The sequence below is a fragment of the Cyprinus carpio genome, chromosome A14 (genome assembly GCF_018340385.1).
Source record: "Cyprinus carpio isolate SPL01 chromosome A14, ASM1834038v1, whole genome shotgun sequence".
In the NCBI taxonomy this organism is placed as follows: domain Eukaryota; kingdom Metazoa; phylum Chordata; class Actinopteri; order Cypriniformes; family Cyprinidae; genus Cyprinus; species Cyprinus carpio.
In genome coordinates, this window is record NC_056585.1 from 7,248,953 (window position 1) to 7,265,839 (window position 16,887).

The window sequence follows — 16,887 nt, forward strand, 5'->3', positions numbered from 1 at the left end:
AATCCAGTGGGTCATCCTCTGCTTAGAGACGCCCTTCCCATTCTGGCGGCCTCCGTAACAGACAAAGAGCTGATCTGAAGTCCTAAAGCTTTGTGTCTGGTCTACGTACTGTCTCAAGGCTCAGACGGGACAAAGCAAAGCTAGGGCTGGGTCTGCTTCCTCTGGGGGCAGCACTTGCAGGTTCACTACCTGATCCCTGAAGGGTGTATTAGGAACCTTGGGCACATAGAACCTCCACGCCCTGTCTCTGAGTCAGTAGATACTTCCTCAGAGGAATCTGCCAAGGAGGGGCTGTCACGAGGAGCATTAGTTCCAGAAATCAGGTCCAAGTGGGCCAATAAGGCGCCATGAGCAGGACCTGCTCCTCGTCCTCCTTGATCTTGCACATTGTCTGTGCGAGAGGGCTCACTGAGGGAAACGCATACTTGCGAAGGCCCTGTGGCCAGCTGTGTGCCAGTGGATCCTTGCCGAGTGTTCCATCGGTCAGGGAGTAAAACAACTGACAGTGAGAAGTCTCTGGAGATGCAAACTGGTCTTCCTGAGCGTCTCCGAAATGTCCCCAAATCAGCTGGACCGTCTGGGGATGGAGTCTCCATTCTCCTGGGAGAGTAGCTCTTGTCAGCTCGTTGGCCATGTGGTTGAGCAGACCTGGAATGTGAATGGCACGAAGTGACCTCAGAACCGACTCCAAAGGAGGAGGTGGCGGGCGAGTTGCGACGCAAGGGGCTTGTGGGTGGAACAAAGAGGGGTCTGAGTGTGCGATGCAATGCTTACCTGGTTCCACAGTTTGGCAGAGGGTGCATGAGTAGGGCCTTTGTTGATGCTCTTGAACCGCCCACTGCTGGCGATGGAGGAGGATGAGTGTGGTCCAGTGATGGTCCGTTTTGTGACTGTCCATGCCCTCCCAGAACTCAGGGATGAGAAAACTGCTCTCTTGTCGAGATTTTTCAGATTCTCCACCTGGCCCTCCGGGGGAGGGAGAGGTGCATTCACCATTCCCCAAAGAGCAACTTCCTCCTCCTGGATGGGCCCTTCCCTCATGGTGGCCCGGGAAAGCATAGCCGTTATTTCTGGATCCAATTCAGGCATTGCTACAGTCCCGGATGCAGCAGCGCAGCCGAATCTTCCTCTCCAGAAAGCTCCGGCTCACCTGGCAATGCTCCTTGTAGAGGGCCCAACACGTTCCATTGGCAGCTCAACTGGTTGCCGAGTGAAAAGGAGCGATGGTCCCCCGACAGTTGGTTCCCTGGAGGGTTTGCCATCACTGTTAACCTCAGACCACCCGTGCTACTGCCTGAAGTAGCCCCATCTGACTGCCGCCATGACAAGAACTAGATCAAGGCAGAGGCAACAGAGCTCCACCCCTCTGAGGTAATGGAGCTTGACTCCGAGATGATCATCTTCCTGCAGTGAGAACATGACTCATCCACTAACGCCACCTCAGCATGCTAAATGCCCAGACACGATCGTGACCATCACCCGATGCCAGGTAACGTCTGCATCCAGAAACGCAAGGGTGATATGTTGACTGCCGTGAGATGCAACGGCGTCATTAAAAAGACACAGCTGTGAATGCTCTTTTAGGGAAAAAGCTCTTTTAGTACTCTTTTTAGCTCCCCCTTTTAAGCGAACAGGGGAGATGGTTGCCTGCAACACAAACAGGGGGTAGTGCAGCCTGATGTGTGCAACCCATTCAACACGGGAAAACCACCACCGCTGAAGCACCATACCGCCAATACCAAAAGCTCCAAAGAGCACGCTGAACTCGTTCAGTCTTCTTCTCAGTAGAGTAGTCTGGAGCAAAACGATGTGATCGCTCGGCTCCGAAGCAAAAAAGTTGGTATGCGTTGCACCTGGTGCCTTTTTATGCTCACGCTGTGATCAGCGGTAGCTGGATGCAAACATTACATGCCAATGTCCATTGGCTTGTTTAGTTTACACTCAAACTAGATTTGTCTCTCTAAGTGAGATCCCAATTCGTCGGTCACCGACGTGACGTCGAGAGTGACCGACTGAAAGGGAACAGCTATAACTTCATTAATGGTGAAGCGCTAAAGAGAGCTGACGAAACCTCTCGCAGCTAAAAAAAGAAAAGCCACAGGTGAAAAAGTGTTTATGTTGATGAGCAAATGCAAAGCGACTGTTATAACACAGTCATGTTCATTGTTTCGAAACATTTAAGCATTTTAGTTAACTCCTCACAGCAGGCCATCCATTCCATTTCAAGTGAACATGTTTTACCTGGTAAATCCCTCATTTTAATGTGTAATCAGAAGCCACTGAAGGTTATTTATAGCCTAATTAACTCAAGAAACCTAATTTTTTAAGTCAAAACCTTCAGGTCCACTGTAGCCACACTGAGACACAGAAGACTAATTTCATACACAATGTTTTCATGTGTAGAGGGAAAACAGACAACGTTATTTTGATTATTACTTTTTTAATGAGCCATTTATTGGTTGGGTAATTAAAAAAGTTGCCCTTTCTTAGTTTAGCGTTAAGGTTTTACACAAAAACAACCCCGGGTCAAGAGCGCTGATGATTACTAAGTAAAGCATAACTCTTGGAGATGTAATGGAGGGCTGTCATTAGATTCCACTCTTTCACTAAAGAACAATGATCCATGGAGGTTCTAACGATAATTGCAATAGCCGCAAAGAATTTCCTCACTCATGGGAACCATCATTATAACTTCAAAGTGTGTATTTAGGGTTGCATTCACAGGAGAGGAAACACTATCAGGCTTGTAAGGCAGTAATTATACCTTTTTATACAACCATGGGCTATCTGCAGTAGAGCGATATAATAAACCAGGGCTCTTGATTAGTCTTTTTAAAATCAACTCTTCTCTTGTCAGATTCTAAGTAATGGTAAGACGTTTGCATACATTTTAAAGACCTTCATTATGTTGTTTTAGAGACATTTCATGATGGTGGATTATGCTACGAGCATGGGGGGTTACAAACACTAGACACCATATGGCACAGGAAACAGACAATACTGAGTCTTCATATTGACTGTATTTGAACATGTTATGATCACCAATTCTAGATAGTTGCTGTAAGTTTTTTACAGATTTATTGTGTTGTGGATTTATGTACATAGACTAATTTTAAGGTTAATGTTGATAGTTTACAACAGAGTCCAGATAGAAAATGTATACACAAGTGGTCTGTATAAAGAGACCCTAACCCTACCAGTCTATTACAGTTTTTTTTCAATTGCGAACAAGCGTTTACCAATATTTAAAGTTCTTTTTCTAAACTCTTAACACAGCAACACACCTGCATCACACAATTAGCCAAATTGTTAATTTTCTGGCCAAAACCACATTCTGTTAAATAAATACAAACTCTACATTTCAAAATACCTTTTTCTACATATACTAACTCTATCAAAACACAGCAAACTCAATTCAAAATCAAGTCATTCGGACAAAACATTTGCACTACTTTTATATCCAATAGGAACATATAGTCAATCATAGCACAGTTACTGTGAAAATACTAACAGTTTATGGCTTAAAAAAAACTGCATTACTTTCTTGTACGTTTGACAATACATGTTTCAGTTCTACCTGCATATAGACAATATAAAAATTCATTGTTTTTTTGTAATTTAGTTACCTTCAACTGAAACCCATTTTACATTTTTAAGTGTTGAATGTGTTCATTCTTGGCAACATACCGTCTAAAACTGAATGAGTCATTACTTTTTAGAATGTACAATAGAAAAAAATGGGTCCTCTATGCAGAAATTCAATTGGAACCTTGATTGAAATTGCTCTCCAGTGGGTGGGGGTTGGATGTGGATGATGCTCCCATGGTAGCTGATGCCAGTGATCAACAAAAATTATAACATGCATGGCCTTTGGTTACTTTGCAAGCTTGTTTCCATCACAGGATAAAAAAGTAAAAATGGTAATTGTGAACTTTTTCTCTTACAATTTGGACTTCTATTCTTGGAATTGCAAGTTTATATCTTGCAATTCAGACTTTAGCAGAATTGTGAGATAAATTCACAATTGCAAGAAATAAATGTCAGAACTGTGAGATGAGTCACAAAGACACAATTACCCTTTACCACCTATATTCCATGGCAGAAATAAGCTTTCATAGGTTCCACATGTGTAAGAGGGAAAAACAAACAAACAAACAAACGAAAAAATGCACAGTCCAGCACACATTCTTACCTCTTCTTCTCCCTTACCTATCTTCTTCTGATCCAACTATTCCTCTCCCTCTCCCAGTCATTAAAAATTTAAGCATTTTAGAAACATTTTAAAGCATTTTACTGAATATTGTGTGAAAACAACATGAATTGTGTTAAAGGTATGGTCACAACAGACTGATGTTGTGCTAATTGTGTATAGTGTTTTGAAATTGTGACTACAGATTGGACAAAGGCATGTTAGCAATTGAAAAAAACTGTAATGCTCTACTATCACTACTAACATGGAGTCAATCATGCACCTTCATAAAGTCTGTTTTACTCACAGCATGCAAGGTTTGTGTTCTTTCTTTCTTTCTTTCTTTCTGTAAGGGATTGATATATGCCCCCTTTGTACGGGCAATTTGTCTAACCTTTTTAAATGTATACAAACTGTTTCATTTTAATTCTTAAATGTATTCAATAAATGCAATTAAAATAATAAGACAGTCAATATTTAAAATTGTGTAAAAATGTTATATGTCATGTCATGTCATGTAATGTCATGCTATGCTATGCTATGCTATGCTATGTTAGGCTAGGGTGTTATAAGTGGTTGGTAGGTAGTTAATGATTGGCTCAAGTCAAAATCCAACACCATGCTAAGATGTTCCCAGTTGTTATGACATTGATATACTGTATGGTTGATAATGTGCTCTGAATGGTTGTCGGAACTTTGCTATGAAGTTGTTGGGAAGTTGTAGGTTATGCTTGTTGGTTGCTTCATGAGAGCAATGCTAGGGCTTTCTGGGTTTGTCAGAGAACTGATGAGAGGTTGTTACTGTCATTATTTATGTTGTTGTTATATTGCTGCTAGAGTGTTCTGGGTGGTTTGAGTCATTGTTTTTTTCCCAAACCAGTAAAGCGCCTTGCAGCCACTTTCATTGGTCTACTCAGTTATGCAATCAAGGTATTCATGAATTAATTTCAGAGTTCAGAAATATTACAACAAAGAGTAATGCTATCTAACAAGATTTAGTAGCAACAGATCTCTTCTTCCATATTTTGACATACATTTTGAGTGTAACAGATAACCAGAAAAAAAAAAAAAAAAAAAAAAAACAAAATTGGGCCGGGCCTGCATTGGTTGTTGATTGACTGCTAGGAGGCATATTTAAACATGATATCAGTAATGCACTCATTGGTTGTTGATTGAATGTTGAGATGTGGCCGTGACACTAAAAAGTGGAGGCAGATGAACATGAGCTAATAGGGAGCACTTAAGAAGACTAAATGATTGCAGAGTCCTGCATCCGTCACAAGTATGTGGCCATATGTGCCATATGTAGGGCTGGGCGATATATCTAACGATATGATCATGTGCATCTAGTCAGTAGAAGACTAAATGATTGCAGAGTCCTGCATCCGTCAACCGCTAAATCGCCATCACCTGCTTCATATATGAAATGGAGCGGCATCGTACATCTGTGCAGAAGTTTAATAGACAGAGCCGTAGATCACTGACTAGCTACGCGAAATATCGCGTTGATTATCGAGCAGGCGATTCATGTTTCTTCTTGGATAATGAACGCGATACTTGCGTAGCTTGTCAGTGAGTTTTTTTTTTTTTTTTTTCTACGGCTCTGTGTCTATTAAATGCCATTTTGGCATCCATTTGAATAGATTACTTTTTACTTGCATTTGAATGAACATGACTTGCCCCTAAGATCACGACCTGTTGACTAGCTGATGGCGAACTTAAGCTTTGTGAGTGTATATTGACTTGTGGATGTTTTTTCCAACATTTTTGGCGAACGATTAAAGGGAGTGCGGAGTGCCAAGGTGTCACTATTCATAAGATGTGATTTGATGCGATTAAGCGGTAATCAAGGAACCAGATTTACTGACTAGATGCGCATGATCATATCGTTAGATATATCGCCCAGCCCTAAATCCGGAGGAGTGGCTTCAGTCACTTAACATATACAGAACCTCCTTGGATCTCACGGATGCACAAATCCTCCTGGAGCTCCCACGTTTCAGGTCAAAAGAGCCAAGGAAATGGTTTACCATCCTTAGCACTCACGTGACCACTTGTGCTCAGTTCTGTGAGTTTTTTTAGGACAGTCTTTCTGCCTTCGGACAATCAAGAGCGTATTCTAAGTGGCATTTTAGACCACATGCAATTGCCTGATGAGCCACTGCCAACTTTTGTCGCTCACATGTTGGGTGAGTTTTTGTAAGCTCAAGACCCCTCCACCCCAACAAGAGCAAATTGACTTAATACGGAAACATGTGCTTGAAAAATACAGAGTCGCTCTTTATGGCACACCAATACCGTCAGTCATGGACCTTCTCTTGAGGGTTCACGAGCTTCATGCAGTCCTTGGTCCAAGTGTGGGATGTCCGCCTCAATTACGGGCTAGCGGTGCGCCCTCAAGAAATGTTCATTGCTTTAAATGCTCCTTACCTGGTTTCACCACTCGTACTTGCCCAAACTGTAGTCAGAGTGTGGAGCAGCGATTGCCTCCTACAGAGTCTCTGAACATGTCAGGTGATGTTAATATAGAACATGAAGCTGATGGCTCTGACCAGGCTTTTGGGGATGGGAAAGTAATCTCTGGCTTTAACCAGAGGGGAAACTTCAGGGGAGGGAGGACATTCAGACGGGGCAATTCTCCATCCAGAAGGTAATTGTGCCTCGTTTTCCTGATGCTTCCATAAATGATCAGCCTACTTTGTGCCATATGGAGGATGTTGTTTCCTTGTCTCATTGGAATACCCTCTTTAGAGTAAATGTTAATCTTTATGGAAAAGCTTTTGATGGCAGTGCAATCTGTGGTTGTCCATACTATTCCTGGGGGGGACACACAAGTGAAACCGTGGTCCGCACGTCCTATTCAGCTTGCGGATGGCACATCCTGTTGCCCACTGGGTGTCATCTGGTTGTCTTTGGGTTTCATGGATCAGCACTTCAATCATCATTTTGCTGTTCTTCAAAGTCTTTCTTCTCCTATTATTCTTGGAATGGATTTCATGTTTAGATCTTCGGTCACACTCCATGTTCCATCCAGGACGGTGGTGCTTGGAGATGAGCCAGTGCCCCTTGAGGAGTTTGAGAGTGCAGACCTAATGATGCCTAGTCCTGATTTGTTGTGCTTAGGGGTCAGTTCTTCTACCCCAGGGATAGGCAACTCCGGTCCTGGAGGGCCACTATCCTGCAGAGTTTAGCTTCAGCCCTCATAAAAACTCACCTGCCTGTATCTATCTAGTAATCCTGAAAACACTGATTGCCTTGTTCAGGTGTGTTTAATTAGGGTTGGAGCTAAACTCTGCAGGACAGTGGCCCTCCAGGACCGGAGTTGCCTATCCCTGTTCTACCCTGTCCATGAAAGTCAAGGAAGCATCCCTGAATAACGAACAGAAATACAAATTGACTGAGCTGCTGGAAACCTTCAATGGGTTGTTTGATGGACATTTGGGACGCACCACCCTTGTGGAGCATGAAATCAAACCAAGTGAGGTGAGGCCAGTTCACCTTGCCCCCTACCACACTTCTCCTGCTAAAAAGGAACTCATTGAGTCTCAAATGACATGTTAAAGGAAGGAATAATTGAACTTGCTTCTGGTCCTTGGGCTGCTCCAGTCGTAATTGTCCCGAAACAGTCAGGGGAACCAAGATTCTGTGTTGATTACTGTGCTCTAAATAAGCTCACAGTCACAGACTCCTATCCTCTCCCGAGGACTGATGAATCTCTTGACTTTCTGGCTAGAGGCACTTTCATTTACACTATTGACCTGGCTAGAGGCTACTGGCAGGATGCAATGGCGGAGAACTCAAAACAGAATACTGCTTTCATCTCCCACTGTGGGCTATTTCAGTTTCGGGTCTTGACCTTTGGATTGTGCAACGCGCCGGCCACATTCCCAAGACTAATGAACTCTGTCCTTGCGGGTCTCATCTATAAGTCCTGTGCCGTCTACTTGGACGATATTGTGGTAGCGTCACCTACTTTTGAACAGCACCTTGTTGACCTGAAAGAAGTTCTTAACAGGCTGGAATCCGCAGGGTTGTCTGTTAAGCTTGAGAAATGCCAGTTCTGTAGGAGTGAACTCACTTTTCTTGGGTAAAATGTCACTACGGATGGTGTCCGGCCCAATAAGGACAAAGTAAAGGCTCTAAATGATTTTGTAAGCCCTACTATTGTTAAGCAAGTCAGACAGTTTCTAGGACTGACCAGCTATTACAGACGCTTCATTCACGATTATGCCCACCATGCAGAGCCCCTTTTTACTCTTACCAGATCGGATGTTTCCTTTGAGTGGTCAAGTGAATGTCAGGCTGCCATGGATTTTCTCAAGGACAAGCTGACTTCCGTACCTGTCTTGAAATTTCCTGACTTTTCGCTTCCTTTCTTTATCCATGCAGATGCATGCGACATTGGGCTCGGTGCCGCTCTCATGCAGAGAGATGACAACGGCAGAGATGTGGTAGTGGCCTACGCGAGCCGAGCGCTTCATAAGGCTGAGAGACCATATTCTACTCCAGAAAAGGAGTGTTTGGCTGTCATTTGGGCCCTTGAACACTTCAGGCCATATGTAGAAGGACTTCATGTGACAATTTTTTCAGACCACAGCTGTTTAAGATGGCTGATGTCTCACCCGAACCTCTCTGGCCGGCTGGCTAGATGGTCTCTCCGATTACAGGACTTTGACTTTGATATTGTCATAAGGATATTGTTAAGTGCCAGATGCTCTTTCTCATAACCCTGTCCCGTCCTGCGATACACCTTTGGAAGTTCTCCCTGATTAAGCCATTATTGGGGGCCTGGATCTACGTATTTTACCCCCTGCAATTTTTTCAGATCGGGAGCACCTCAGGCAAATGCAACTCAATGATCAAGGGTCAAGATGTCAGGAATAGTGAGGAGTTGTCTCAGTATGTGATTCAGGATGGACTCCTGTACTTTGTGGACGACAAAGTATCCTGTAATCTTCACCCCATGAAGCGCCTTAAGCTGTATGCAACTATGGCCATTAAAAGGAGTCTGATGGAATATTACCATGATCACCCACTGGCTGGACACTTGGGAATGACTAAAACAATTGCGAGACTCAAGATGCGATTTTACTGGCCTAAGTTAAAAAATATGTAGCCTCCTGTACTGTCTGTCAGTTCACGAAACCAAGCCAAAGGAAACCCGCTGGACTTATGGTCCCTATATGCCCACGAAGACCTTGGCAGTATACGGGTGTGGACTTTGTGGGTCCCTTGCCACGCACACCCTATGGGAATGCATACATCCTGATTTTCTTGGACTACTTTTCGAAATGGGTGGAGGTTAGGGCGGTGAGAGAAGCAACGGCCCAAGTTGCCACCAGCAAGTTGCTTAGTGAGGTCTTCGCACGGCATGGCATGCCCACTTACTTAATCTCGGATAGAGGGTCTCCATTTGTTAGTGAACTCTTCAATCATGTACTCACCACTCTGGGGTCAGAACACAGACTTATGACTGCGTATCACCCCCAAACAAATGCAACTGAGAGGGTGAATCGGCCACTGAAGATCCGTCCGTGCTTATGTCAGCACCAAGCACACGGCATGGGATCGTTACCTGCCCCAAATTTGCTTTGCCTTGAGAACTGCACCACACGAAAGCACCGGCCATAGTCCATCCATGTTGTTGTACACAGGTGAATTGACTACTCCTCTTGACATCATTACTCAGCCAAACAATGATGGAATGGATAAACCAGGTATTGCTTACCCTGAGAGCTTGGAGTCTTCGATCAGAGAGACACATGATCATGCTAGGTCCATTTTGGTGGAAAGCCATGCCAAGAGGAAGAAGTACTATGACCGGAGATGTTAACCTTTTTCGTACTCAGTGGATGAGCTGGTAAGAGTGAAGACTCATCCTCGTTCAGATGCTCTGGCGATCTTCACTGCTAAGTTGGCGCCGGTATATACAGGCCCATATCGTGTCCCACAAAAGCTGTTCGAGGAGACCTACTGGCTCACAGACGTGAGTACAGAGGCAGATGCTGGTGTATTTCATGTTGCAAACCTGCTGCCCTTTCGTACTTGGGACACATCTGGCGAAGCTGAGACTGTGCCCACAGAGGGTTCCGTTCCAGAAGCATCAGTTGACGATAGGAATAACGTGCCTGATGAAATGAATGGCGGTGCTACAACCATGACCTTGACTGACCTACAATTAGAGAAAGAAGATAAACCAGATCAGTCAGGAAGTGTGGACAGTGTTAACTCTTTGCCTGACATGCAAGCCGAATTTGCAACTCAGAATGATGACTTGGCTGTTGGTGGTAATGATCCAAACAGATGTCACTATAACTTGAGACCTCGATGTGCACCACGAATTACCTCAGACTGGTCAACTAATAGTTGGACTAACATATACCACATGGACAGACTTGACCTTAAATAATATGTTGATTGTGTTTGTGGGTACATTATATTTTCTTGACTACTGTAAAGTCAACAACAACAACAAAAAATGATTGCTTTATGTGGAAAAAGTGAAGTTTAACATTGAATATCCATTTTTTACAATGTTTTGTAATTTGTTACATGCTGTTGTTGTTTCTCTCAGATTCGCCGCTGCGAACTATGTACTTTGGTCTATATACAACTATAAGGTTGTTCAAAATGTTGGAATACTTAGTCGTGTATGGCTGGGGACAGCCTTACCTGCCTGGGGGGGATCTGTAACGGCCACCTAATGTTTAATGTTATTCAGGTTAATGTCCCTTTAAATATGTTTTGCTGTACGTTCGAATGCTATTCCATGAGCATGCATGTACAGAGAGAGGGATGGTCACTCTACCGTTGATTATCACAGCACTGTGTTTAACTTCTTTTGTTTCTGTTTGTTACGTTATCAGAGTATTTTATTTGCCATTTTGTACTCGCCCTTTCACATGTGTGTGAGAAGAGTATGCTGTGCAAACGACTATAAAGGCTCGTGGAACAACTTTCTGATCGCCTCAAGTTTTCTTCTTTTGCCTTTTGTTACAACTGTCATAGCAATGCAAATACCCATACAGATTAGATTGTGTCCATTCTTTCATTCGACTTGAAGCAGCACTGTGCAGACTGATCGTAGTATGACCTCAAAGCGATTAGAAAGCATAAGGAGCCATCTGTTCTCTATAGCTCTCACGGATGTCATACACCAATCGGCCTGCGCAGCACAAACAGCCAAAACCTGGATATTTTAGGCAATAATAGAAATCCTGGCCAGGATGTGTCCTGTAAAAATGGCACGTATGGTCACCCTAGTCACAAGGGAAGTTGTCAGTTGTGGTATTTTCATTAAACAAAGGTCAAAAATGTATGGATGAACTGTTCACAATAAGATCTATCACATACATGTAGAAAATAGACAGGATGGTTTTGGTTTTAAGCCAATTGCTAGGTGTTTGTCAGAGTTTTCTGGGTAAATGCTCAGCTCAGCTTAGATAACTCCATGCAAGCGTGTTCTGTATGCTTCAGATTTCCATTTGTTACTACATCACTGATGCATTGTGGTCATCATCAGCCACATGTGTACAAGCTCTACAAATCCAGCCCAGATTTTCTATCCTTGCACATATACATATTGACTACATTAATTGCTAGGCACACTAGGTGGCAACACTTAGGGTTGGAAAATGGCAATATATACAATACAAGGCGAAGGTGAAGACAACTTATTTTAGCTGTGCGAGGTGGTCAGTCGATACTCATTTTGTATCATGGTCAGGGGAGTGTTTTTTGAAAAGCTTCTTTGTGTGATTCATGATGTTGCTATGTGTTTAAGGTGTTCTGAGTAGTGATAGGAGAACACTCTGGTTACTAACATAACATTGGTTCCCTGAGATAAGGGAAAGAGTGTTGTGTTGAGATGCTTATGGGACCATTCCTGTTTACTCTAATACTGAAGCCTAATTTATTCACATTTGTGTAGTTGCACATACCAAAGGCGCTTCAACCCACCAAATGGGGAGGGGTCGACTTCTATATATTTTGTCTTTGAGCGCTATTTTGTCAGATTCTTTCAATTGAAGCGACAGTCATTGATTTGCATGCAGCCTTATACTGTAGCACAACAGCCTACTCAAGGCTCATTCCCTTATCTCAGGGAACTGAGGTTACATTAGTAACCAGAGCGTTCCTTTTCGAACGGTCTCTCCCATTGCATTGACACGCTTATGGGGAATGTGTCCAATAGCGCCATACTATAAGCAAGTGCAGTTAGAAGCCTCTCTGCGAGCCCAGCCCCAGATCACTCGTACTGAGGGCTCCTGTAAGCATGAGCCAATAAAAAGACCCAAGAGGACTACATAACATAAATCTCTCCACTTACATAGGGGGTTAGGTAGAATTAAGCGGACAAAATCCATGCCTGAAGAGCAGGGATGTCCAAGTTATAAAACCCGGTGAAGGTAGATGGTGACGATTAGCCTGCTCTGAGTGTCTAAACAGGCCAGAATGCTTAACATACACGCTAAGAGCCTGAACTGCATAGTGCATTTGGAACAGCAGAGTGCATTTGGACCCTGCTCACCATCTGGATTGGGGAGCACTAGAAGGGTGATGACTTGTGCTCAAAACGGAGTGCCGACACATTGCCGTGTCTCAGTTTGAGGATGACTGTACAGTCATTAGGCCCAAACTCAAGACAGGAAGCAATGACTGACAGTGTTTGCAGGTCACCCATTCATCGTTTCTGCCAACTGACTGGCCAGCCACAAGAGCATAACTCATCGCAATGGCAGCCACATTCACTTTGAGTATGGTGTGTCCCTTATCCAGCAGCACTTGTAGAAAGGTTAGCACGTGGTACACTACACAAGAGGATGGGTCCTTGTTCCATGCTGCACACCAGTCACAGAAGACTGACCATTTAAGGGCATAAAGATGTCTTGAAGATAGAGCTCATGCCTCCAAAAAGGTATTAGTTATGTCACGTCACTATCACTAGTTACACTCATGGGGAGCTGCAAATACTCCCGTCAAGGAGCTGAGCATGAAGGTTCCACAGCTCTGGCCGAGGATGCCAAATCATGCCCTTTGCTCGTGTGAGAAGGTCCTCCTAAAGTGGTATCGGCCAAGGGGCTGCCGATAGCAACTGAATCAACTCGGGGAACCACATCTGATTCCTTCAGAGTGGGGCCACCAGGAGAACTGAAAATCTGAGTTCCCTGACCCGTCTGATAACTTGAAGAAGAAGGGCAACCAGGGCGAAGGCGTACAGGTGATCGCTGGGCCAATCATGGACCAGGGCATCTTGCTGTCTCGAAAAGTAGATTGGCACTGAAAGTTGTCTTCTGAGGCGAAGAGGTCCACCTCTGCCCTCCCGAAGAGAGACCAAATAATTTGAATCATTTCGTAATATTGTCTCCATTCTCCTTGAGCTACATTCCCTTGGACAGCATGTCTGCCCCCTGGTTCAGTCTGCCCAGCACATGAACTGCTCTCTGTGTGAAGAGTTTGCCCTGTGCCCATAAAAGGAGGTGTTGAGCCAACCTGTGAAGGGAGCATGACCTGAGACCACCTTGGTGATAGATAAAGGCTACCATTGTCATATTTTCTGAAAGGACCAGGATGTGGTGAACCCGTTAGGCCGGCAGGAATGATTTTAGGACCAGAAATCCACCATCATCTTGATGCAGTTGATGTGTAATCGCTGCTCCTGGTTTACCCTCATGCAGAGCTCCCCAACCCAAGTTAGAGACATCTGTGGTGACCACCTTCCTTCTAGAGGTCAGTCCCAATGGGTCACCTGATTGAACAGGCGAGAGGTTTTCCAAGGGGCCACAGTTCTGATGCAGCAGTGGGTTACCCTAAGATTAAAACATATCAGGTGCAAAGCGTGGGACTGGACATGAGCTTTGAGCCAGTACTGAAGGGGCCACATGTTGCGCAGGTCCAAAGGAATCAAAGAGGAAGCGTTCTGACATAATCCATGCCTGAATTCAGGCAGAATCAATAACTGTCCCCAGAAAGACCACTCACTGACTGGGAGACAAGGAGCTCTAGGCTAAATTGATTCTCAACCCATGAGTTCCAGTTCCAGTTTTGACCAGGTAGTTCAGAATGCAGATTCCTATCTGTCTCAGAAGGGAAAGATCCACGTCTATGCACTTCGTAAAAGTGCGTAGGGCCAGGGACAGTCCGAATGGGAGGACTGTGTACTGATAGGTCACTCCCTTGAATGCGAATCTGAAGAACAATCTGTGATGGGGGGCTATATGGATGTGAAAGTAAGCATCTTTTAGATCTACTGACAGAAATTAGTTTTTGGGACATACTTGCGCAAGGATCTGTTTCAAAGTTCACATCTTGAATGGCCGTCTCATGAGCGAGTCGTTCAGATACCTGAGATCGAGAATGGATCTGAGCGCTCCATCTAGTTGTCCCAAACAGAAGTCTGAATAATATGTCTGAAGTGAGGTTTTTAAGCAAATAAGCAAAATATTCATGCACATAACAGAATGTGGGGCCCTTTTCCTCAGGCACTACGATGTCTTCTGATATTATCTTGATATTTATTAGCTGCACAGCTTTTACAGTTTGCATTCCAATGTGCCTCCAGTGTGATCGGGTAGAGAGGCAGTCACACTTACTTGCACACATACTTGCGTGAGGATCTGTTTCAAATTTAACATCTTGAACGGCCATCTCATAAGCAAGCTGTTCAGATCCCCAAGCTCAAGAATGGGTCAAAGCTATGTAAATGTAACAAAAACTCAGGCCAAACACACATAAAATTAGCTTTTACAAACTCATTGCAAGTGTTTCATTGGAAGTTTAAACTATGATTTTTATTTTTATTTTTATTTATTTTTTAATTTTCATGGCTCGTTTTTCTTTTTTTTATGGATGGTTCACATGAAATCCATAGACACATGTTCAATGGTTTGCCGCTGAGGGGTGATCTTAGTGAACCTGCATGATTCATGGTTTCACAGAGATCGCCCCTCAGCAGTAAATTATTGAAATTTCAAAACAACTATGACTTAATGAAGCCTTGTTTACTGAAATAATGTGGCTATGGATGTTTGATACATGCTCCGAACCACCCATTGGAAACAAAAAATTCATAAAGGTTTCAAAGCTTCATGAAGTAGTGTGGTGAAAGCATCCATCACTAGTTCTGAGTAGTTTCGTACTGTCCCATGTAATTTCTGTGCTATTCTGATTGCAAGTTCAGTCACTTAACTGTAACAACGCAAACACATAGAAAAGTCGGTTATGGGTTTGTTCAAATTATACTACAGTTTTTTTTTTTTTCAATTGCTAACATCCATTTGTCCAATCTGTAGTCACAATTTCAAAACACTATACACAATTAGCACAACATCAGTGTGTTGGGACCATACCTTTAACACAATTCATGTTGTTTTCACACAATATTCAGTAAATTAACATGTTTCTAAAATGCTTAAATTTTCTTTTCACATAAGCTTACCCCATACCAAAATAATAGATCTTTCTTACAGTATCTTTTTTTTTTTTTTACAAATGCTTAAACACAGCATGTGAGAAATGAAGACCTAATGCTCCAAACTTATAGATATAGTGTAAAGTCTCTTATAAGTCAAACTTATAAATATAGTGTAAAGCATCTACTTCTGCAACAACAGCAACTCAAAAGTATTTAAAAAAAAAAATCTCTATATAAAATATTGTAACAACTGATGAGCATTTTTAAGTAACAGATTACTAAAATATTTAGAATTAGCTTATTCCAGTCTCAGTTGGAGGAATAGTCAGGTGTTGATGCTCTTTCCATTACATCAACATAGAGTAAAAAATACCTCTTTGAATTGGTTTTGTGGATGCAGAACAACACAAAGAATAAGAAAGAGAGAAAAAATAATGACTGGGAGAGGGAGAGGAATAGTTGGATCAGAAATATTTCTTGCAATTGTGAATTTATCTCACAATTCTGATAAAGTTTGAATTGCAAGATGTAAACTTGCAATTCCAATAATAGAAGTCCAAATTGTGAGATAAAAAGTTTTTTTGTTTTTTTTATCCTGTGACGGAAACAAGCTTGCATAGTAACCAAAGGCCATGCATGTTGTAATTTTTGTTGATCACTAGCATCAGCTACCACAGAGCACCATCCACATCCAACCCCCACCCACTGGAGAGCAATTTCAATCAAGGTTCCAATTGAATTTCTGCATAGAGGTCCCCATTTTTTTTTCTATTGTACATTCTGTAAAGTAATGACTCATTCAGTTTTAGACATTATGTTGCCAAGAATGAACACATTCAACACTTAAAAATTTAAAATGGTTTTCAGTTGAAGGTAACTAAATTACAAAAAAACATGCAGGTAGAACTGAAACATGCATGTCAAACATGTACAAGAAAGTAATGCAGTAACGCTGTGACCAAGTTAAACATAGATTGGCCAACAGAGAAAAAAGGCTAAACCGCAGAAAAGCAAGTTGGATAAGCGTTTTCTGAAAACTAACCTGACACCTCCATGCTGGAGCCTGCCTTTTTTTCCCCGATTTGCACATCGAAGTGTGTAAATAGTGGGCGGTGGCGGTGTTACAGGCGTACCAAGTCAACCTGCTAAAGGAATTAGATGAGCATGAGCACGTGAAATCCAAGGATATCATGGAGTTTAGGAGGACCGCTGATTTGTCTCTCTGTGCTACCAAGGAGACCGCCTGTGCCATTGGGTGGTCTATGGCAGCTATGGTGGCTGCGGA